Source organism: Amblyomma mixtum, chromosome 6 (assembly GCF_055824585.1).
Source record: "Amblyomma mixtum isolate Tamu chromosome 6, ASM5582458v1, whole genome shotgun sequence".
NCBI lineage: Eukaryota > Metazoa > Arthropoda > Arachnida > Ixodida > Ixodidae > Amblyomma > Amblyomma mixtum.
Window position 1 is genome coordinate 148,138,811 of NC_143017.1, and position 25,405 is coordinate 148,164,215.

Consider the following 25,405-nt stretch of genomic DNA (forward strand, 5'->3'; position numbering starts at 1 on the left):
CTACTTATAGTATACAAGCCACGAAGCTATCCAAACTTGCATTACTGGAAAGACGCGCCGACGCAGCTGCAGTAGGGGCTCGCCGTTGCTCGCACCGCGCTAACCATGTGCTCTGGAAAAGTGTGACATCAGGGCTGCTGTTTGAAGCCCCCGTAACGAATTTGCGCAGGACACGACTGTTTACGAGCGCGGCGTTGGATGCCTGGAGGTGCTGGACGTGTTCTCCACGTAGCTCCAAGTGCAGCTTCGGATGGCAGAGCTCACCGAAGACAAGCACACGGTGAGCACATCATTCATTTCAGGCCGCGCAAGAATGCAGCACAGTTTACTGAATGGTCTGTAGACGAAGCACAAACTCTGACAATGGGGCGAGTAGCAACAGGACTGCGGAAAGCGCAGTTTTTTTATATGTCTATAGTATGTGCTCCTCATGCATACAGCGACAGCGGTGTTGCAGCCGTGATATTTATGCAGTATCACAAGGAAACCTGTTTTTGGTATACTGAGAGAGCAATCATGCTTGTGTGTGATTCTTGAAGTGAAGCGATAACCTTGACAGGAAGGCCTGAAGCAGAGAGACGACAAACAGAACGAGCGATTACTTTCAACCGTTTTATTTTTTTGGCGGGAAAAGCTTTTCTAGGAATGGCGGAGGGTGGGCACACACAGTTATGCCTGTGCTGTCTTGGTGAGCTTGACGGATAGGCTGCTCACATAGTCATCCGTCAGTGCTTGTCAGTAGGACACGCACGAAGGTATACGTCGTCCAGAAAGCGTACCCTCCCCCCCCCCCCCCCCCCCCCCCAAGAGGCCATTCACAACCAACAGGCTCATCTCCACCGTCACGTACACCATATACCACTCACCAAGGAGTCGAACAATACATTCAGACAGAATAATTCCACACCAAACGCAGTTACGCAGGAACAAGCAACCTGTACATTAAAGGGGTCATTTATGATCTCCCAACAAATCGTGGCGTTCTAGCCACGACCGTTGTTATGCATACTTAAAAAAGAAGCAGGGCTCTACGTGGGCATTTTAGCTAAAAAGTGCGATTTGAAGTTGACTCTAAGCCCCTCCCCCGACAGCGCCGCCGTCTGGTGGAAAACCGATGCAAAATCACCTTGACACATTACAGTTAAGCCGCCGAGATCGGCAGTAGACAGAAAAGGGAAGGACACGGACCTCTGTTGCCTTTGTCCCCCTGCCGTCACTCCCCCCCCCCCCCCCCTTTACCCTCAGCACTCCTATCCCGAACAGCGAGCCACCCACTCCCCTACGCTCGTTACGAGGAGTGCGCAGTTCACTCGTTCAGTTGAGAGAAAGCACGTGAGCATTGGTTCACGGCGTCATGAATCGCGAGCGTGTTAGTCTTACCTGACTACCACACGGTACAGCACAAGTTTTAAAAATTCAATTACAAATTACTCGTTGCACCAAATGACCTCATGCCCAGTTGTTCCGAGAGTCATAGCGAACAAAATGAGTCTGAAAAACGCAGTCATAACCCATTTAAATGTTATTCGGTGACAGCACCCACACATCACACAGCCATCCTCACTCCTTAAATCTTACCAGTTATCAATAGTACACCGACACAAACCTAAACACACCCGCAAGAATCGGCACGTGTTACATGCGGGCCCTCGGTGACCTTGCTTACATATGCAAGCCCGCACGTCTTGGTTAAGCCACAGGGTGTCTTAGCAGATTATCTCGGCAGCAACCTCCCCATCTTTATCACTACCCATACATTCAAAACCAAACTATTTCTTCCCCACTCTTCTCTTCCGTGATATGTCAGTGCACATTAAAGAACCCCAGGTGGTCGAAATTTCCGGAGCCCTTCACTACGGCGTCCCTCATAGCCTGAGTCGTTTTGGCACGTTAAACTCCAATAACAGGGAGGCGTCTGCAGCATGCAGACGTTGGTGAGTGGCGACACCACGGGGTTAACCCGAGCATCCGCAGGGACATCCCCGCAGGGGGATGATGGTGAACAATGCATCACCACGGACCCGAGCATCCGCGCTTAGCCGTGCGTGGCATCGCCGTGTCCGGGGAAAAGGGGATCCTGGTGGTTGAGCCAATGCCGAGCGTTTGGACCTTTAAGGCCCCTCGGCGGAGGCAACACACCACTTTGGCCCCAGCTTCCTGTAGACGGCACCTCCGGCCTGACCCGACCGGGGGAAATCGGCAGTCGCCTTTTCCTGTTCTCCTCTCCATCTTTCACTTTCCTATCTCCTTTCTTACAACTCTCCTGTATCCTCCTCCCTTCTTGGTTTTTTCCTCTTTTTCCTGGCGGCGAGGGTTAACCGTGTGTGACCAACTACCCTGTGTTGAGTCATATTAGGTTATAGTTAAGGTGTACAGCTGGCGTGGGCAGGACTTTCTTTCAAGTTCCTGTCGCGTCCCCTTGTTAGACTCCATGGTGGGTGGCTGGCACCATGACCGAAAAACATCAATTTTTTATGGCTCCCCCCCTTTCCAAACCTGATCGCTCTCTTAAAAGAGTGCGGAACGAAGCAGAGAACTTTTTTTTCAAAAAGAAACCAACATTTGCCAAATTCCATGTCATCCACAGTGAAGTTCAAGATAAACAGGCCAGAATTCTATCCCCCTTCATGGTATCGAAGTGCTTAACAGAAGCTTTGGGCCCCGGCTACAAAGTATCCAAAATGACCAGTGGCGATTTATTGCTGGAACTCCGAGAAAATGTCCAAACCACCAAACTCTGTAACATAGTCTCTATTGGGGACACACCTGTCTCCATTACTGCACACCGATCACTCAATACTGTCCGTGGCGTCATCTCAGAAAATGATTTTCTGCACCTTACCGAGAAAGAAATGCTGGAAGGGCTTTCCGAGCAAAATGTCATTGATGTATATCGAATCAAGATCCGCAAGGACAACAAAGAAATAGATACCAAACACCTAGTCCTGACTTTTAACACATGCACATTGCCCGAAACCATCGACGTTGGATACCTCAAAGTAAATGTAAGACACTACATCCCTAACCCCCGAAGGTGCTTTAATTGTCAACGGTTTGGCCACGGATCGCAGAGTTGCCGCGGCCACAAAACTTGCGCGAAATGCGCGTCGAAGGACCACCATTCTGAGGAATGCGACGCAGCTCTACGCTGCGCTAATTGTGAAGGAGACCATGCTGCGTACTCCAGGGCGTGTCCGTCCTGGAAGAAGGAAAAGGAAATCATCACCATAAAGACAAAGGAAAACATTTCATTCAAAGAAGCCAGAAGGCGTTTTGCACTGACAAATACATTCTCTTTCACAGCCAAACCAAACTATGCTGACGTGGCGCGCAGGGGCGGTGCACCACGCAGCACTCCGGCATCTGCCGCGGCCACTCCCACCGCGCCTGTGGTAGTGCCATCAACGCCCCAGGCAGAGACAGCCAAGGCTGCTCTGCCAACTCCAAGCCAGGGAGTGCCGGCCCATGGGCCAGCATCCCGCAGGACTTCCCCCCGTCGGGGGAGGCCTGACACCAACACACCCGCGGCTTCGCGGTCCTCCAGCACCTCTGGTGAGGTGATGGACACAACTACCACTCCGCCCGCTTTGCAGCGGCGGACCGGCTCTCACGAGCGAAGAAAAGATAGAACCCCGGTAACGGGCCCAGAACAGTAAATTCCTTCAGTTCCATTCCCACCCAAAAAAACAAACATGATATTTGCAATTCAATGGAACTGTAGAGGAATGTTGAGGAACTACAGTGATATAACACATATTCTAGGGTCCGTGATGCCTCTAGCTCTATGTCTCCAGGAGACCAATCTTGGTCCACAACATTCAAATATCTTAAAACATTATACAACTTTTAGGCGTGATCGCGAGAATGAGTAGACTCTCGGGAGGCGTCGCAATCATCATCCAAAGCGGCGTCCCGGCTCAAGAAATCAAACTGAAAACAAAACTTGAGGCGGTTGCGGTTAGCGTCATCAGCTACAAAACAATTACAATATGTTCTTTATATCTTCCCTCACACATCACATTAACATGCCAAGATCTAGAAGGCCTGGTCGATGAACTGCCGGAGCCATTTCTGGTAGTTGGCGATTTTAACGCTCACTCCCCGTTTTGGGGAAGCGAACGCTGTGACTCTAGAGGCCAAACAATCGAAGATTTTATACTTTCGAATAATATCTGTCTTTTAAATACGGGAAAAGCCACATATTGCTGTCCAAGCTCAGCAAAAATGAGCTCTCTCGATTTAGTTTTCGCATCACCATTACTTTTTAACGATTTTAAATGGGATGTTTTAAATGACCCCATGGGCAGTGATCACTTACCTACCATCATCAGGCTCTCATCGTCGACTCCAATTATCCCCACAAGGCCACGGCGCTGGAAAATTCAGCTGGCCGACTGGTCACTTTTTACAAAAAGTGCCACTCTAGAAAAGGAATTTTGTGACGACCTAAGCACAGATGAAATTAATGAGAAGTTTACTGAATGCATAATATCGGCCGCAACACTCGCTATACCACAAACAACAGGACTCGCACAAAAGAAACACAAAGTGTGGTGGACAAAAGAATGCACATTAGCAAAAAAACAACAAAACAAAGCGTGGAGCACTCTGCGTCGATATCCCACTGCAGAGAACTTACTTACCTTTAAGAAGGCAAAAGCCAGAGCGCGCTATGTGCGAAGAAATGCAGAGAAAACCTCTTGGCAGAAATATGTCTCCTCAATAAATAGTTCAATAACATCAAAGAAAATGTGGGAAAAAGTTCGTAAATTTACTGGTGACCATACCCCTTTCACACTTCCTCTCTTGACAGCACCCGGGACACAAACATCTTTAGAAGAACAGGCCAACATATTAGGCGAGCATTTTGCTGAGATCTCAAGTTCATCCAACTACACAAACACATTTCAGAAACACAAAGCAATAGCTGAAAAACAAAAATTCCCATCCGGAGAGGGTATACATGAGGATTACAACCAGCCTCTGACACTGCAAGAATTAAATAAGGTATTATCTTCTGGAAAAAAGACAGCACCAGGACCGGACAATGTGCATTACGCTATGCTTGCCCATCTCTCGGAGGCTGCTGTAGAGGCACTGTTAAAATTCTTTAATAAAATCTGGATAACAGGAAATATACCTGACGAGTGGAAAAAAGCAGTCATAATACCCTTTCTCAAACCCGGAAAACCACCAACAAGTCCTAGCAGTTATAGACCAATAGCCCTCACCAGCTGCATTGCTAAATCTTTCGAAAGTGTAATAAACATTAGACTAACCTTCGTACTTGAATCTCGGCAACTACTAGATAAACACCAATGTGGGTTTAAGAAAACATGCTCCACCACAGATCATCTTGTCCGCCTAGAAAACACCATCCGGGAGGCGTTCATCCACAAGCAGCACTGTATTGGGGTCTTCTTCGACTTGGAGAAGGCCTACGATACTACGTGGAAGTTCGGCATCCTCCGTGACCTAGCAGAGCTAGGTATCCGCGGCAGGATGTTGAACTGCTTGAACGACTTCCTGGCTAACCGCACATTCCGAGTCCGCCTAGGAGCAACTCTCTCCATGACTTTCACCCAAGAGAACGGCGTACCCCAGGGGTGCATTCTAAGCACGACACTCTTCATAGTAAAAATGAATTCTTTAGCTAAAGTAATACCGAAGTCCATAATGTATTCAGTTTATGTAGATGACCTACAAATAGCATGCACGTCCTCCAGCATATCAACCTGTGAGAGACAAATACAAATCACACTAAATAAACTAGGTTCTTGGGCAGACAGAAATGGATTTAAATTTTCCCCTCAAAAAACAGTAGCTGTTCTTTTCTCATTGCGACGAGGCCTACAGGTCGATCCCAGTCTATACCTGAATCACACTGCGCTACCAATTAAACAAGAACACAAATTTTTAGGCCTAACTTTCGACAAGAAACTCACATTTCTACCACACATTAACAACCTTAAAAAGAAAGCTTCTCAAGTCCTCAATATCTTAAAAGTGCTCTCACGGAAGCGGTGGGGGTCCGATAGAGCAAGCCTTTTACAAATATATCGCTCTCTGGTGCGCTCCAAGCTGGACTACGGGTGCATAGTATATGGTTCGGCAAGAGCATTCTACTTAAAAAGATTAGACCCCATTCATAATCTTGGTCTGCGCCTATCATCTGGAGCATACAGAACATCACCAGTAGCCAGCCTATACGTTGAAACTAATGAGCCCGCTCTTGAGGACCGAAGAATCGCACTAACATGCACATACGTCTTAAAAATCCGTTCTCTTCCGAAACATCTCTGCCATCCAGTTGTCACCAAGTGCCCATCTAAAAGATTATTCATCAACAAACCACATTCTATCAGACCATTACTATTGCGGTTTGAAGACAAATGTGAAGAGCTAACAGTACTAGACTGCTTACCGAATATTGCACAAAGGAATGAATATTTGCCACCATGGTACAGCCTGCCTTCAGTATGTGACCTCACAATGACACATTTAGATAAAAAGCAAGCGCCAAATGAGTACATATTACAGGAATTCTTTGCACTACAAGAAAAGTATGACACCTACATTGAATTTTATACAGATGGCTCAAAAACAGAAAGTCACGTTGGAAGTGCAGTAATTCAAGAAAAAAATAAACAGATAATGCGATTACCAGAATGCGCATCGGTTTTTACTGCTGAGTGTTATGCCATCTTTGTAGCTGTAGAAAAAATAGTAAGAGAAAACATCAAAAATAGCATCATTTACACCGATTCCCTGAGTATGCTCAAAGCACTGCACTCCAGAAATGCTGCTGAACCCATAATAGGTAACATCGTTAAAATCACAAAACAAAAACATAACATTAAATTCTGCTGGGTTCCTAGCCATGTTGGAATCGTAGGTAATGAGAAAGCAGATGTATGCGCTGCACAAGCCCGGAGTGGCCAAATAAAGCAAGTGAACATACCGCACAGGGATTGTTTAAAGTTTATCACCAGTAAACTCAGAAATAAGTGGCAGGCTGCATGGCAAGAACACATAAACAACAAACTACATTCTGTGAAACCAATTTTAGGGGAATGGCAATCATGTAGGCATCAAGAACGTTTTACCGAAGTTATTTTATGTCGGCTCCGCATTGGACACACCCACCTCACGCACAGCTTTCTACTAACCAAACAGAACAAACCTCTCTGTGACATGTGTGGTGCTGAACTCACCGTGAACCACATTTTAATTTCATGTATCAAACTAGAAGAACTAAGAAAGAAATATTTTACAACATTTTACAGGGAAAGCATCCCTTTACACCCCATGTTACTTTTAGGTGATCGAGCACTGGTTGACATCTCTTGTATTTTTAGGTTTCTCAGGGAAGCCAGTGTTTTAAACAAACTCTAAGTATAAAAAGCTTCACCTTTAACAAGAACTCTAACCTTGTGTTTGGCGCATCATAGCCTCAGTTGCTTTTGCGCCATTAAAATCAATATAACTAACTAACTAACAAACTCCAATAACCCAAAGCACTCAACTCCTCTGAGAGCGAGACAAACTTGGCTCTCATCTTGCGCCAGAACCAGCTCCCTGGGCGAGTAGGATTGAGCAAGCGAGTCAAGAAGATTATTCAATTTGATCTACAAAAGACACAAAGTGAACAAGGAAGGGGAAGGGGGCTTCTGTTCACCTGGGCCATACGAAGTCTTCTTGCCGAAACGCTGGCAAGCACCCTGAGGCTTTCCTCTTCCTTGTTCTCTTTGTGATTGCGAGAACCGTCTCGCTGCCTTGATCTACAAAAAGGGCGCTGACATCAACCGAACTCTACAAGACATATGCACTGCGAAAACAATTCTATCGATTGGGACGGAATCACTTGTCCTGGGCCCCCTCGGCCTAATCCGAACCTCGACAAGGACAACACCCTTGATGAAGTCGAACGATCACTGATTACCATACGCCGCCCAACAACCCCCGGACCAGACCACATGACACACAGGGGCCTCCGCAACCTTGACGACACCTCACTTTAGGAACTGATGGAGCGCTGCCCTCCACCTGGAAACATGCACACATCACTTTTATTCCCAAACCCAGCAAGGCAGTCATCCTACGAAACCTTTGCCCTGTCTTCGTCATCAGTTGCATGAAAAAACTGTTTGAACATGTTTTCCAGCCAGCACTATACCATCCGTCCCCATCCAGGTCAGGTATGTTGGTGAGTTGTTTAGCCAGGAACTGCACCTTGTGGAGTGTTCTGGATTGGGAGGGTTAATAAAGGTGACACTTCACAAGGTGCAGTTCTCTGCTCCCTCCTACTGAAAATAGCATTAGCCCACTATCATACCTGACCTCCGCGCGGCACTATACACCTACGACACCACTTCATGGACGACAAAAGGCTCCATAGGAGAGGCATAAAATACTTTACAATATACAATTGATATTATCACTTCGAAACTGACCTTTATGGGACTTAAGTGTTTTCCATTCAAATGATCACTCCACGTGATCAGACAACTTCCTCGGGTTCTACGCATACACTGCGACACACCCCTGGCCAACAGACTCGGAATCCTTGGCCTCTATATATACAAGACACTTTGGGTGCCACCCTCATATAGAACTCCTAGACAAGGAAACCGAAATTAACGGCAGGCTTAATTCGCAGATTTGCTATATGCAATCACGGCCTGTCGAAGAGGGGAACCCTTAACATGACAGACGCCCGAATCACCAGCCGATTGAGTTATCACCTTTCCTACCACTTGCTCATCAAAACAAAACAAGATAAAGCTGATGTCCTTATCATAAATGCGACCGCCTGAGCACTCCGCCTGCAACTGTCAGTTTGGTACGTTCCTTATTAGATTATGGGTTCACTGTACGGTTGGGCAGGTCTGTCATGCCGTAAAAATTGGATCGAGTACAAAACTGAGGCCTAGCGCTCTCATGTGGCGCATACAGAACAACTCCCATAGTCAACCTCTGTGCAGAAATAAATGAAACCTCCCTTGAATACAGAAGAATCGCTACCAAAACATATATACTATCCAGTTGTGGCGAAATGTCGTTGTTGAATATTATTTACCCACAAACCGCAAGCTACCTGGCCACTGGTATTGCGATTCGAAGAGATATGCCAGAATCTCAATATACAGGACACATTACCTGACAAATAGATTCACAGCAGCGCTACGGAACGAGGACAGAAGGAACACGAAAAACACAGGACGGGCGCTGTCCTGACATTTGTGCAGCTGCAGGAAAAATAGTAAACGAGAATCTCACGAACAGTATTAATTACACAGGCCCCCTAATGGTACTGACATCTCTTCACTCTAGAAGTGCAATCACTCCGTCACTGGGCGACACCATTCACAACATGGCAAAAGACAAAATTATGCTGGGTCCCCAGTCATGTCAGAATGAAAGGCAACGACAGAGCAGATTTGTGCGCTGCTGAAGCTTGTGGGAAGACAAAATAAGCAATGTATACCATTTAAGGATTGCACGAATTTAGTACAACGTAAATTAAGAAAAAAAAGGGCATTCGCCTTGGAAAAACGAAGTAAATAGCAAACTGCGCTTGGTAAAGATAGCTTTAGGGTGAATGGAAGTCATGTGTGCAGCAGGAACGTTTCAAGCAAGTGGTTCTCTGTCATCTCCGAATAGGCCACACACACCTTACGGACCAATTCCTGCTAACAAAACAAGACAACAAGGATAGCTGCTGAGGTTTCCAACCCCCTTTAAAGGTTTTACTATTAGCCATTTCTAGAAATTCTTTCCTATGTGATCACTAGGTCGCACTAACGTTTTAGGCCCCCTACAGCACCGATGATTCTTCACTTTTCTATAAAATTCAGCGGAAAAATTTTCGTAACACCGTATGCTTGGCGCATGATGGCCTTAGTTGCCTGTGCGCCATAAAACACTACACACACACCAACCGCCCGATGCATCCCGAGGTCTGATGGCAACATCAGACAAACCGTTGCATCTCCCCCTCCGTCCCAAAGCAGAAGAAGCCCCAGCTTGTTCATCCTCAACACGTACAGCGCGCCAAAAAGCAGCGGAGCCCCCCCCCCCCCCCCCTCCGCCCCCTCCGCTTGCGGTTATTACAAAAGTGCTAAACAACCGTGCGAAGAACCCGAGGAGATTTTAACGCAAGAAACGTAAGCTGGGGTTACAAGCAAAAGTGCAGAAAAGAATCGCAACACTGGACATTAATGCAAAATGAGGCCCTAACCCGTTAACGACACACAACAGCGCGCAGCTAAACACCAACCCAATCCCACGATCACCAAAAACATCGCACAGTGTTTGTGAATCAACACGCAGACCTCCCTAGGCAGCGACGACTACAACATTCAAACAACTTCCGCACTGAAGTCAATCTCTCCCTCTGTAAAAGAGACACTAAAAATCAGAGACTTGGATAAATTCAGGAATCTCCGGAAGAAATCCACTACTGAGATAGAGAACCTTGCAAACTGGGTGAATGCGCTCACATAGGACGTCGGAAGTGCCACATCCCGAGTAATCGGGAAACGAAAATCGTGGACAGCAGACTTGTCCACATGTGGGAAACACACTCCAGTACGCAAAAAAGACGGCTGAAAAACAAACACGGCCTCTTAAACTAAGGATAGCAGCCTTAGGAAAAAGATTGAGGCACACGCAGTACACCTAACCCGTCAACAGTGGGACCAGATTTGCAACTGCATGGAAGCAAATCTGGATTTGCTTTCATGCGGTTGCAAATCTGGGACTGAAAAACACGTGGAAGCTTCTACGTTGCCTCTTAGAAGCATAAAACACTAAAGACTCCCAACAACGTAACGTAAATCGCAGCGCCAAGAAATTAAATGTGGAAGACAGCGCTTTGATCCAAAACTTAAAAGACGGGTATCTCACAACCACAGCTAGAAGCCTACCCCTCAAATACTCAAGCCCTCTGAACCCCGTGTTTGACGAAGACATATCGACAAGGGAAGTGAGAGTAGGTATGCACAAGCTGCGCACCATGTCGGCGCCGGGCGCGGATAAAATCACCAACAAAACATTACTGAACCTGGACGAAAATTTGGTTCAAGCCGTAACCAAGCTTTTCGATGAACACTGGAGAGGGGCACCCCCTCCCGGAATGGACCTACGCTAAGGTCACCTTTATTCTAAATCCAGGTAAACCAGTTCAATTGGCAAGCCTCCGTTCCATGTCGGTCACCTCGTGCCTAGGAAAACTGTACGAACACGCTATCCTCGGCCGTTTCCAAACCCACATGCAAAAACACGGCCTCTTCCCCCATGCGAGGCTGGGATTTAGAAGCAAACTGTACACGACGCAGGACGTGATGCTTCAAATCTCAGAAGTAGAGGTGTGCGAATATCAAATTTTTCGAATACGAATCGAATACGAATAATCAAGGACAGACACATTTAACCACTACAAAACATTTATTTGAGCACCCAAGAACATCACAGTTCAACTATCAGTGATGAAATGAGCACGAAAGGTGCGTGTGGCTGCACAAAAAGTATCAGTCTCGAGCACTGTTCTTAGAAGAGTGAAAATATCAGAGAAGGTGGCTAGGACACAGCATTGATCAAGGCTAGCTTGCCATAAGCACAAAAGCGCGTTGCTGGGATGAACATAAAAGGTTGTCGGCTGCTCTACTTGGTCAGGCAGAAGTAGTTCCCTTCTAGCTGAAACAACTTCTCCAGGTACAGAAAATGCCCTCTCAATTGGCACTGAACTGGCTCGTATTGCGAGGTATTTCGTGCACTGCTCTGACTATACCAGCTTCGCAGGTATAGCCACAAAAAAGTTCACCAGTGCAGTCAGCTACTGCATGGCCCAACTGTAGTGCCTAGAACCCAACGTTACGCATTGCTCTGGGCGCCGCCTTGTTGTTATGTCTCTGTCGATAGGACTTGCGGACCGAAATGAACGCCGGTGCTCGCAGTAGAATATTCGGCTAGACACGAATATTCGCGTCGTGTCGAATAATCGAAACAACACGAATATGTGGATTTCGAATCGAACACGATTAATAAAAAAATAATATTTGAATTATATTCGAAAATTTCGAATATTCGCACACCCCTACTCAGAAGAAATTCTACACCTGAGACACGGCAGACGCACGAAACCAAACTAAACGCACTATCTTACTGAGGTGTAGGGGCTAGAACACACGCGTATTTAACCGCCTTTATGAGTAACAGGACGGCGGAGATATGGTTTGGGTCCACACAATCCCCCTCGTTATCTCTAGAAAGCAGGGGCACATCTCAAGGCTGAGTTTTATCTCCACTACTCTTCGACACCACTCCCATACCCATGGGCCAAAAATTATAGCGGATCCCACTCCTACGCAGACGACCACGGCAAAATGCCGCCGAAATGGAGGAAAGCCTCCAAGCGGAAGCGGTACGGACTGCGTGGCCTGTATAGGCCTTGCACACTCGCTGACCGAATCCTGCTGCTCCACCCGACTGCGGGCCGTCACAAAAAGGGAAAACCCTCTATACAAGTGACGGTCGACGGCCTCCCAGTATCGGAGGTACAGAAACTCCGCATCTGGGAACGTTTGTCCAAACACACGGTCATGACACATCAAAGCATCAGGCTAATCAAAAAAATGCCAAACAATCATTCGTGATTAGCAGAATGGTATACTCACTGCCCTATATTCCACCTCACAAAGATAGAAGAGGAAAGAGTAAACGTGCTAATAAGACAGGGAGAGACGATCTCGCCAATGCTATTAACCGCATGTTTACAGGAGGTATTCCGGGGCCCGGAATGTGAACAGATGGGGATAAGATTTAGCGGAGAATACCTTAGTAATCTGCGATTCGCTGATGATATTGCCTTGCTAAGTAGATCAGGGTATGAACTGCAAAGTGTGATCAATGAGTTATACTCAACCGTCTAGGAAGAAAATATGGCTGTTTAGGGCAGGTAGTGACAGCTGATCATGATCATGAGAGGGAACTAACTAGAAGAATAAGAATGAGGTGAAGCGCATATGGCAGTTTACCAATACCCGTCAAGAGAGAAGTCTACAACCAATGTATCTTACCGGTGCTCACCTATGGGGCAGAAGCGTGGAGGTTAACAAAGAGGTTTGGTTTATGGTGTTTAACGTCCCAAAGCGACTAAGGCTATGAGAGACGCCGTAGTGGAGGGCTCCGGAAATTTCGACCACCTGGGCTTCTTTAACGTGCACTGACATCGCACAGTACACGGGCCTCGAATTTCTCCTCCAAAGAAATTCAACCACCGCGGCCGGGATCGAACCCGCGTCTTTCGGGCTAGCAGCTGAGCACCATAGCCACTGAGCCACCGCGGCGGCTAACAAAGAGGGTTCAGCTTAAAGACAACGCAGCGAGCTATGCAAAGAAAAATAATAGGCGTGACGTTAACAAATCGGAAGCGGGCGAGGGAACAAACGCGGGTTAATGACATTCTAGTCGAAATCAAGAGGCAGAAATGGGCATGTAATGCGAAGGCAAGATAACCGCTGGCCCTGATGGGTAACGGAGTGGATTCTAAGAGAAGGCAAGCTCAGCAGGGGGTTGCAGAAAGTTAAGTGGGAGGATGAGATCAAGAAATGTGTAGTAATACGGTGGCCGCAGCTGGGAAAGGACAGGGTAAATTGGAGAGACATGGGAGGGGCGTAGTCAGGCTGATGCTGATGACAAATCGGGCCTAAATCCGCCTCAAGGGACTTCAACCAACAGGCTCCTCCGCATGTGGGTCCGTAACACTCTACAAGAACTGTCTGAAGCCCGTTGTACTGCTGGCTATCCTCCTCAAACACAGGCAGATACATCCCCCCCCCCCCCCGTCTGGACAACACCCTCAGCAAATCACGGAAAACCTAATCGTCCACCCAACCAACAACCGGGAAAGAGCTGATTTCACTTCATTTTTTGCTTGAAAGTAAAGTTGTTACTAACACCATGCTACAAATAATTTTCCCGCCTGAAGAATAAGTAATGGAAACCGAGTGCTCGTTCTGTCAAAGGGAACGCTTACATTTCGAAAATGCTATAGCAACTGGCCCGAATAATCGGGTGAGTGTAAGTGTCAGCTCCGAACTGAATTCTCGAAAACTGCACAAGTGTGCTTTCGGTGAAGAGTGAGTGTTATGAAAAGTACGAGAGACTGATGTTATATTCCGAGGGTTGCCTTGCGTGAGCAATTCGAAGTCGAAGGCAGGATGAACGTTATAATTGTAATAAAAAAAGAAAAAGAAATGAGCACAGTTTTTGCATTGACTGCTGCGGAGACATACAGGCCGGAATGTATTGCGAAACCTCCCCCGGTCTGGTTCCGGTCCTAGGCCCGAGCTAAATGATGCAAGTGCTCTCAGCAGGTGTGTGGACGACCGTACGCAGAAAATGTTTTAGAAGGCTAGGCCATTAGGGTGTGTCCCCGAAGACAGTACAGGATTTCTTAAAAATAAAAGTAATGAGTTAGAACTCTTTTTTTCGGCTTAGAATTGTCAGCTGAGTATTACATCAGAACACAGCTAACACATTCTAAATAGCAGGCTGATTAACAAATACTTATTAGCTGTCTTTTTAACTATTACTTGTAGGCTGCTTAGTTATTGAGACCCCTGTAGCCTATCGTAACTTCTACAGCAGTGTTTATAATTTCGAAAATACGCTTACCCTCGACGGTGTGGGCCAACAAATCTTGGCTATTTCGACGAGTCACGTGGCTACATCGAGGCAAAATGCACGCTCTTTCAAGAAGCTTGGAGGCACAGCAAACTCCCTAGTGCATGTAAGACGTCGAAACAGACAACGTTTGCTGTGCCACAGCGCTGAGGGTAGCCGTTATTATTATAAAAACTTTGGATGCTACTGTGGGCTGCAGGCCTCTTAAAGGTGCAGTGAAGCGAAATCTGAACTCGTCGTTTTGCCGCGGGAACTCAATCTACACGTTTCTCGCATTCTTAGAAACTGCGATTTATTGCCCTGTGTGGTCGATTTCCCTAATTAAATCAAATTAACGTCCGGCTCCCACCTTTTTTTGTTGTTTTGAATTCTCCCCGTACGGTGGGCGGAGTCGACCAACGCGCCACCCAGTGCCGTGGCGGCTTGCCGCTGTGCCATCGGCGGAGTAATACGTATGCTTCGTCTCACAAGATGTTTGCAGCACTACGGAAGGCAGAGCACTCTCGTCCAATCAGGGCTGCAGGAACACAAAAAATAGTCCCTCGAATATTTGAGCAGTGTAGGACTATTAATCAAACAATGAGCACAGCAATTGAAAGCATAATGTGGACTAAGCCGCCGCGGTGGCTCAGGGGCTATGGTGCTCGGCTGCTGGCCCGAAAGACGTGGGTTCGATCCCGGCCGCGGCGGCTAAATTTCTTTGGAGGAGAAATTCGAGGCCCGTGTACTGTGCGATGTCAGTGCACGTTAAAGAACCCCAGGTGGTCGAAATTTCCGGAAACCTCCACTACGGCGTCTCTCATAGCCTTAGTCGCTTTGGGACGTTAAACCCCATAAACCAAACCAAACCATAATGTGGACTGGTAGATTTAGGCGGTATAGAGTGCTTCAATCACTGGTGAAATTAACAGACAAAGCCCGTACGAACACAGCTCTGCGGAGGCTTGCTGCGAGGTAGTGATGCATCGCCATTTTCCAACATGGCGCCGGCCGAGTCGGTTGTGTCGTCAGTGTGCCCGACACCGACAGTGCGCTGTTTTTCTAAGCAGACCATCGCAGTTGGCTTCTTGAAGTGCTTCGTGTCGAGAACGGGGGCAGTTCAAGTACGAATGCGCTCACCAAGAGGAGGGCAAAACTCACTCAGGTGAGCGAGCGAACGCTTTACCAGTGGACAACGCAGACGTTGAAGGCGGGCCGAATGTTGTCCCTGAAGAAGCCGGCTGCGTTACAGCGATGGACAACGCGCCATATCATTCTGTGAAGCAGGATAAAGTGCGGCGGAGGACTAGCCTCAAAAAAAGACATAGACTTGGCTGCCTGGAAAACGGGTCGCGTGGAGTAGCGACATGGTGAAGGCCGAGCTCATGAAGCTTGGCAACAACGTGAACGCAGGTGGGGACCGATACCGTGTGGACTGCAGCGCCGAAGCTGCTGGCCGTCTCGATGTGCGCTTGCCACCCTACCACTGCCAATCGAACCCGATAGAGTTTGTTTGGAGCGATGTCAAGGGCTTCGTCGCCAGTCAAAACAAGACGCTGAAGCTCTAAGACGTGGAGCCTCTGGTTTGGCAAGGCATCATGCAAGTGACTACTGAGAAATGGAAGAATTACGTGCAGCATGCTATTAGAGAGGAAGATGGGATGAGGAAACGGGACCATGTCATTGACGATGCTGTTGACCAAGGACCATCTATTGTTGTCAACCTGGACGACGACACAAACCAGCAGAGTTGAGTGGAGTTGTGATGAGCCCCATTAATGTGCTAACGTACGCGCGAAAGTCGGAGTACCCTCGCAGCGTCTCTCATGAGATATTGCAGACGGCTCCGGATTAATTTTGACCGCTTGTGCGTTGACTTTAACGCAGCGCATGGGGTTTTGCATTTCGCCAACATCGACATTCGGCTGCCCCGGCCTGCATTTGACCCTTGCATTTGCTTAATAGTGTAGTGGCCATGCTGGAATAAATAAATTCATTTACACATAGCAGGAACATTGAAAATAACTGTGACGTGACAACAGAGGAAATGATACAAACAGGTGGCGACAGAAAAAAAAGAAAAAGTGGGGCCAGTGCGTCTGGAACGGGCGTCTGCCTGTACAAAAATAAACAGACATCAAGCGCCCCCTGCTAGATGTACAAAGAAGCTAATTAGCAGTACTCCTTCTTTTATATGGAACGAGCCACCTGATGTCCAGCCAGGTGGATCGAGCAACAGGCGCGTAGGAACACACTAATGTAGTGCGCGCCATCCTGATTGGACGAGAGAGCTCTACCTTTCGTAGTGCTGCAAACATGTAGTGAGACGGAGTATAGTAGCAAATAGTCCGCACGTATTTTTATTTCTGCGGGCCTATTTTGTGACTATATTATCTGCGAATGAAACTATTTATTCGCGGAAACCAAAAAGACAAAATAAAGCGAAAGCAAAGCTTCCACGGGACTGGCTGAAGGCACTCCACGCATTGGTCGACTACGCCCACCGTACGGGGGAGAAGTCAAAAAATAATGGCGGGAGCCGGACCTTAATTCGATTGAATTAGAGAAATCGGCCACACAAGACAATAAGTCGCAGTTTGTAACAATGCTCGGAACGTGTTCAGATTTTTCTTCACTGCACCTTTAATAATCAAGGTTTGTAACAGCAACAGTTTAGAAGATAGCTATTGAATATTGGTTTATCGTCTTGCTAGATAGCACGTAGTAGCTGCATTCTGATGTACTACACCGCCGACAGTGCGAAAAAAGTGCTTTTCGAACACAGAAAGCCTATTTTAGAAGAAAAAAAGATGTGTAAAGTCTGAAGTTGAACACTCACTATATACATCCTTCGCGGTCGCGTTGTGCTAGTTTCCCGGCAGCTGCGCACCACTGCCTGCAGGCTTCTCTAGAGCGAAGTAGTTGCTATGGAGGTTAAAACATGCAGAAACTGCAAAATCGAAGCGGCGGAATGCCGGCGCGAGAAAAACGGGTTTCCACGGGCCAAACCAATGATACGGTGTACGGGAGACGACTGCGCTGCATGAGTGAATTCAGCGGGGAACTACTGATTGCGACCGCAGGACGTTGATTGGCACGGTGCTGGAGGTGCCGTGGAGGACAGCTGCGAGCGTACATAGACCGGACATCCGGAAACGCGACGTACGCGTCTGGTTTTTTGTTCCTGGATAATTGTTTTAGCATCCTCTCATATCCTGAGGTCCCGTAAAAAAAAAAAAAAAAAAAAGGTCTGCCTAGTGTCTTTCTGATGTGTGCTCGCTGCGGTCTATCATGGTATTTGCAGCGGCATGCCTATTAGTATAACGATATAAAATGATCATCATAAAAGGAAATTGTTTACAGTGGCTGCGGTCCTCATCGACTCTCTCTGCACTTTCCCCATGTTTGTGACATGCAATATTGCTGTAGCACCGCGTGAACTGCACAATGTAGAACTACGTAGCACATTCAAGACGGAGGCCAGTAATTAGAGAAGACTCGCTAAGTGTTAACGGTTCCACTTACCGGATTCTCGCAGACTTTTGTGGCAAGTGGCAACGGACTGTGATAATTGGAAGTGGTGAGCCATTCGCACAAGGAGAGTAAATTCCAAATGACTATCTGCAGCCTGCACCTTACGTTGCTCAGTTGTGCAAGGCGATATGGACCAGCTGGCAAAGCAATAACTAGAGCTAGTGAATTTTACGTTGTGCAGTGCGCGCGCTAATACAGCAACAATACAAGACACGAAGATGTTGACAGTGCAGAGAGAGACAATGAGGAGTGCAGCCGCTGTATTGTGCGTACTTTCATGAATGTGCTAGATATTATGATACGAAAGGGCACGCTGCTGCAGGTGCCTGAAAGACCGCAGCAAGCACACACTGGGCAGAAATACGAATCACACTGCGTACGCCCTTTTTCTCTTTTTTTTATGGAACATCAGGATATGAGTGCATTAAAAAAGAAACCGTACGTATCGTTTTCGGATGCATTTCAGTATCAACATGCTGCTGCAGGTACCGTAGAAGTCCGCAAAAGCAACCAAACACCGGCCAGACATCCGAAAGGCATCACGTACCCTTCTTTTTTTGTTTGCTGGACGTTTTGTTTTTCATGAACGTTCATGGAACAAAACGTCCAGTAAAAAAAAAAAGAGCGTGTGTACGTGGTGCCTCTCGGACGTCTCGTCAGTGTGTGGTTGCTGCGGACTTCTGCGGTGCCTGCAGCAGCGTGCGCACTCCTCCATCGAATTCGGAACGATGGGAAAGAAAAAAAGAAACTTCCTCCCCCGGGGAAACCTCCGCAGGAGCAACGGGCATCCGCCCTCTGGATACCCGGGGGACAGCGAGAAGAAGAGCTGTGCGAAAAAGCACAGATCCTCCCCTTGTCCTCCACACACGGCGGCCGAGTTGTGACGCTGGTGGGATCACCAGGCGCAGTTTTTTCGACAGCGATCCGCTGTGCCTGCGCTGGGAATCGAACCAAGGTCGGTGGGGATATTCGCCCAAGCATTGCCAACTGGCGCGCTGACCACTCGGCTACCGTGCGGCTCTGGTTCTTGTCGGCGTCCGCGAGTGCTGATAGAAGGGAAGCGAAGAAGACCGAAAGCGAGCATGCGCGGGGGATGCGGTTATCTCGCCATCGGGCGTGGAGCGGCCGCACTAGGGCGGAAGTGCGATAGCGCGTGGGGCACCAGCCCCGTCATGGTGGTTCGTCCGTGCAGATAAAAGAAAGGTCGGAATGCCAAAGCCGCAACTTGAAACACGATCGGTGCGATTGTTCGGCGGTGAAAAAGGTGGCCGCGCGGCGAGGCAAGATGGCCGGGAACCTTTTGAACGGGAATGGCTTTGTTGTAGGTGTAGAAGCGCAAGCCAAAAACTTCTGGGATGCTTTAGCGTACGTATACAGTAGCACGCAAAAGCGTTGGAGGGTTGTTACATTTCGGATTCCTGGTGCCCCGTATCGGTGAGATTGACAGGTCGGGAAGGGACCTATCGGTAATGGCGCGCGCAAAGGAGCGTTGTTTCTGTGAGCGAAACGTATGTAACCTCCTGGTAATTAATGATTCGTGAATGGCAGACATTTTCTGGCATGTGCGTGGCCTACCGCACAGAGATGCTGCCGTACTAATAATGGCAGTGTCACGTGCATTGAATGAGGAATGCGTCATCGGAGTTGTAACGACCATATGTAATCTCCACCCTCGCAGGCAATGGCACGGATGGGAGGAGCGGAGATTTCAGTCCCAGGCCGAGGACAAGGAGGTGCGTGGACATTGGTCGTGGTGGGGCCACTACCCAGCGTGGAGTGCTCTTTCACACCTGCACGAAGGGACAGCAGGGTATAAGTTACTTCAAGAAACACAAGGTTGCAACGGCAGTGCCATCGCGAGAGACCACTTCAAATTCGCAGGAGTTCGTAGGATTTCAGGTGCTAGAAAGAGTGTGATGGGTTTCATTTATACATTATACACTGTTCACTTTCCATTTGAGACACTAGACTGTGTAACTGGTCTCTTTCGTTCAGTATGCGCTGTTTATTTTCCATTTCAGACACTAGACTGTGTAATGGATATTATGTATTCGGTATACACTCTTTATTTTGCATTTCAGACACTAGACTGTGTAATGGATATTATGTATTCGGTATACACTCTTTATTTTGCATTTCAGACACTAGACTGTGTAATGGATATTATGTATTCGGTATACACTCTTTATTTTGCATTTCAGACACTAGACAGTGGGATGGGTTTCATGTGTTCGGCATACACTCTTTATTTTGCATTTCAGACACTAGACAGTGGGATGGGTTTCATGTGTTCGGCATACACTCTGTATTTTCCATTTCAGGTACTAGACTGTGTAACTGGTCTCATTCGTTCAGCATATACTCTTCATTTTCCATTTCCGGTACTAGATAGTGTGATGGGTTTCATATATTCGGTATAGACTGTTCATTTCCCATTTCAGACACTAGACTGTGGGATGGGTTTCATGTATTCAGTATACGCTGTTCATTTTCCATTTCAGCCACTAGACTGTGTAACTGGTCTCTTTCGTTCAGTATACGCTGTTCATTTTCCATTTCAGCCACTAGACTGTGTAACTGGTCTCTTTCGTTCAGTATACGCTGTTCATTTTCCATTTCAGCCACTAGACTGTGTAACTGGTCTCTTTCGTTCAGTATACGCTGTTCATTTTCCATTTCAGCCACTAGACTGTGTAACTGGTCTCTTTCGTTCAGTATACGCTGTTCATTTTCCATTTCAGCCACTAGACTGTGTAACTGGTCTCTTTCGTTCAGTATACGCTGTTCATTTTCCATTTCAGCCACTAGACTGTGTAACTGGTCTCTTTCGTTCAGTATACGCTGTTCATTTTCCATTTCAGCCACTAGACTGTGTAACTGGTCTCTTTCGTTCAGTATACGCTGTTCATTTTCCATTTCAGCCACTAGACTGTGTAACTGGTCCCTTTCGTTCAGTATACGCTGTTCATTTTCCATTTCAGCCACTAGACTGTGTAACTGGTCTCTTTCGTTCAGTATACGCTGTTCATTTTCCATTTCAGCCACTAGACTGTGTAACTGGTCTCTTTCGTTCAGTATACGCTGTTCATTTTCCATTTCAGGCACTAGACTGTGTAACTGGTCTCTTTCGTTCAGTATACACTGTTCATTTTCCATTTCAGACACTGGACAGTGTAACTGGTCTCTTTCGACCAATTTGCCGTTTTCCTGTTTTGTTGCCTCTTTGGGTTAGTGCAACACGATTACGTGTGAGCGTTCATTGCTCGCGATATTTTTTCCGCTTCGGTCCGGCTGCAAGGGCCAGAAATCTGTATTATATTTAATAAGCAGTACAGAGTGCTTCAACGCTTTGGCTGAATGTGTACAGCGATGTACTCCGTGCCATGTTGGTCCCATCAACGCTTACATGGCACCAATCGAGTTTCAGGTTGCGGCTTTCGCATTCCCAACTGTCTTTCATCTGCACGGACGAAATACCATGACGGGGCTGGTGCCCCACGCGGTATCGCACTTCTGCTGGCACGCCCGATCTCGAGATAACCGCATCCCCCGCGCATGCTCAGTTTCGGCCTGCTTCGCTTCCCTTCTATCAGCACCCGCCGACGCCGTCAAAAGCCAGAGCCGCACGGTAGCCGAGTGGTTAGCGCGCCAGTTGGCAATGCTTGGGCGAATATCCCCACCGACGTTGGTTCGATTCCCAGCGCCGGCACAGCGGATCGCTGTAGAAAAAAAACGGTGCCTGGTGGTCCCACCAGCGTCACAGCTCGGCCGCCGTGTGTGGAGGACAAGGGGAGGATCTGTGCTTAAAAGCACAGCTCTTCTTCTCGCTGTCCCCCGGGTATCCAGAGGGCGGCTGCCCGTTGCTCCTGCGGAGGTGTTCCCGTGGGAGGACGGTTCTTTTTTTTTTCCTCTCATCATTCCGCATTCGCGGGTGGAGTGCGCACGCTGCTGCAGGCACCGCAGAAGTCCACAGCAACCACACACTGATGAGACGTCCGAGAGACACCACGTACACACGCGCTTTTTTTTTTACTGGACGTTTCGTTCCATGAACGTTCATGATAAAGAAAACGTCCAATAAAAAAAAAGTGTTCGTGGTGCCTTTCGGATTTCTTGTCAGTGTTTGGTTGCTATTGCGGACTTCTACGGTACCTGCAGCAGCATGCTGGTTGATACTGAAAGCTAACCCTCCGATGCCGAATAAAATATTGCAGAGGACACTTGAGCTCCACCTTGCAGGTGGCGCGATAGCATACCGGGTTTTTTTTTTGAGAGGTTCAAAATTTTTAAAGAAAGGTAAATTCCTTTAGATTTATTTTAACCCTGGGGCTATACCGAGGGCTACGGCGGACAGCAGGTAAGAGGCAAGCTACTTTAATTAGTTCGCTGATTAACTGAATACGCTAATTAACTTTTATTTTAGGGGATATTGTCACCGACAAACGGTTGAAGAAAGAGACCAGGTTCTAAGTAGACGAGGTGGGCGTGCCAGCCAGCAGGAAGCTCGAGCGAGGAAGACGACGTTCCTCGAGCACCTCGAGTGCCCAAGGCTTGGCAAATCCCAGCTTAAACAGTTCGGCCGCGGTACGGCGCCACTGAATGGTTCGTACGGTGGCATTGCTCCCCCTCTCTGAAGGGCACCGACTCGGTGCCGCAGCAGTGGGCAGAACGAAGAGAAGGGACGCTGCATGTGTCCGGCGGCAGCTGTAGACACGCCTGAAGCGCTAGCGGGCGTGGTACGGCTTCATCCGGGCGACATGGATGACTTCGGAGGTCGGCCGTCTGGAGGAACGAACTGTTCCTTGGGGAAGAACTTCGTAGTTGACATCACTGACTTTGCGGAGTACCTCGTAGGGGCCGAAATATCTGCGCAGAAGCTTTTCGGAGCGTCCACGCATGCGGATTGGGCTCCAAACCCAGACTTGTTCGCCCGGCTGGTAACTAACAGCTCTGTGGCGGAGGTTATAGCGGCGAGCGTCGTGGGTTTGCTGGCGCCGTATGCGCTGTCGAGCGAGTTGGCGGGCGGCCTCGGCGTGACGAACGAAGTGGTCAGCAGCCACAACAGTTGAGGGAGTACTGCTCGGAAGCAACATTGCGTCCAGCATGGTGGTGGCTTCGCGACCATGCACTAAACGAAATGGTGTGAAGCGCGTCGTTTCTTGCAGAGCAGTATTATAGGCGAACGTTACGTAAGGAAGTATGGCGTCCCAGTTCCGGTGGTCTGCGTCAACATACATGGAGATCATGTCGGCGATCGTCTTGTTGAGCCGTTCGGTGAGTCCGTTCGTTTGAGGGTGGTAAGCGGTTGTTTTGCGGTGACAGGTGCCGCTAAGGCGCATAACCTCCTGCGTAAGGGCCGAGGTGAACGCCGTTCCCCTGTCAGTTACAACGATGGTCGGTGCACCGTGACGAAGCACAATGTTTTGAACGAAAAAGTTCGCAATTTCTTCAGCGGTACCACGAGGGAGAGCTTTAGTTTCACAGTACCGGGTGAGGTAGTCGGTGGCGACCACAATGTAGCGGTTACCCAGCGAGGACTGTGGAAATGGGCCGAGTAAGTCCATGCCAACTTGGTGGAAGGGGGCTTGTGGCGGATCAATAGGCTGCAGCAGTCCGGCTGGCTTCGTCGGTGGCGTCTTGCGACGTTGGCACTCGCGACAAGTTCTGACGTAACGCTGTACAACTGCAGCAACCCTGGGCCAGTAGTACTTCTGGCGTATCCGCGCCAAAGTGCGGGAAAAACCCAGGTGACCAGAAGATGGGTCATCATGGCACGCCTGCAGGACTTCGTCGCGCAAGGCCGCGGGTACGACGAGCAGATAGACAGCTTCCGTCGGGTGGTAGTTTTTCTTATACAGAACGCCATCGCGCAAACAGAACGACGACAGTCCACGTGAGAAGATTCGCGGTGGAGACTCAGCGCTTCCTTCAAGATACTCAATGAGAGGCCGTAGTTCAATGTCGTCTCTTTGGTGTTGAGCGAGGACGGACGTGGAGATGGCGCCGAGAAAAACAAAATCGGTGTCGGGATCAGCTCCGTTGTCCTCAACAGGAGCACGAGACAGACAGTCGGCATCACTGTGCTTCCTGCCGGACTTATAGACGATGGTGACGTCGAATTCTTGAAGGCGAAGGCTCCAGCGTGCAAGCCGTCCCGAGGGATCTTTGAGGTTCGCCAGCCAGCACAGCGAATGGTGATCACTGACGACTCTAAAAGGGCGGCCGTATAAGTACGGGCGAAATTTGGTCACTGCCCACACAACTGCCAGGCATTCCTTTTCAGTGGTGGAATAGTTCGCCTCCGAGCGTGACAAGGTGCGGCTTGCGTATGCGATTACGCGTTCGAGACCATCCTGCCACTGCACAAGGACCGCACCGAGGCCGATGTTGCTGGCGTCTGTGTGCAGTTCAGTGTCGGCTGACTCGTCGAAGTGGCCAAGGATGGGCGTACTTTGCAGACGAGTGCGGAGGTCTTCGAAGGCCTGTTGTTGCTCCTGGCCCCAGAAGAACGGTTCGGCATCTTTCGTGAGGCGGATGAGGGGCTCAGCAATCTGGGAGAAGTTTCGCACAAAACGCCGATAATAGGCGCAGAGGCCCAGAAAGCGGCGCACACTTCGCTTATCGGTTGGCATGGGAAAAGCAGCGACGGCGGCAGTCTTATCGGGATCAGGGCTTACTCCCTTAGCGCTCACGATGTGGCCCAGAAACTTCAACTCCTGGAAAGCGAAGTGACACTTTTCGGGCTTGAGGGAAAGACCGGCCGAACGAATTGCGGCGAACACGGCGCGCAGGCGCCTCAGGTGCTCTTCGAACGTAGCGGAGAAGATGACAACGTCATCCAGGTAGACGAGGCAAGACTGCCATTTTAGGTCGGCAAGCACGGTGTCCATCATCCGCTGGAAGGTGGCAGGAGCCGAGCACAGTCCGAAAGGGAGCACCCGGAATTCGTACAGACCATCCGGTGTAATAAAGGCGGTCTTTTCTCGGTCGCGCTCATCCACCTCGATCTGCCAATAGCCACTACGTAAATCTAGTGACGAGAAATACGTGGCGTGGCGTAGCCGGTCCAGGGAGTCATCAATCCGCGGCAGAGGATAAACGTCCTTTTTGGTGACTTTGTTTAGACGCCTGTAATCAACACAGAACCGTAGGGTTCCATCCTTCTTCGCCACAAGAACAACAGGCGATGCCCACGGGCTCGTCG

At 48.5% G+C, this 25,405-nt stretch overlaps 2 long non-coding RNA genes across 4 annotated transcripts in view; one reads left to right on the plus strand and one right to left on the minus strand.

Moving 5' to 3' along the window:
- The window catches only part of LOC149340730 (uncharacterized), a 35,426-nt gene that overhangs the window by 1,046 nt on the left and 8,975 nt on the right, over positions 1–25,405 (plus strand). The window contains exons 2-3 of one of the 3 annotated variants that reach the window (XR_016283878.1): positions 170–280; positions 19,880–20,105. This is a non-coding gene — a long non-coding RNA (uncharacterized LOC149340730). Of the gene's footprint in view, positions 1–169; positions 281–14,291; positions 14,443–19,879; positions 20,106–25,405 lie in introns of those variants that run through there. The other 2 variants (XR_016283877.1, XR_016283876.1) reach the window with 2 other exon arrangements.
- The window catches only part of LOC149340731 (uncharacterized), a 56,785-nt gene continuing 51,265 nt past the window's right edge, over positions 19,886–25,405 (minus strand). The window contains exon 4 of the long non-coding RNA XR_016283875.1: positions 19,886–19,991. This is a non-coding gene — a long non-coding RNA (uncharacterized LOC149340731). The remainder of the gene's footprint in view (positions 19,992–25,405) is intronic.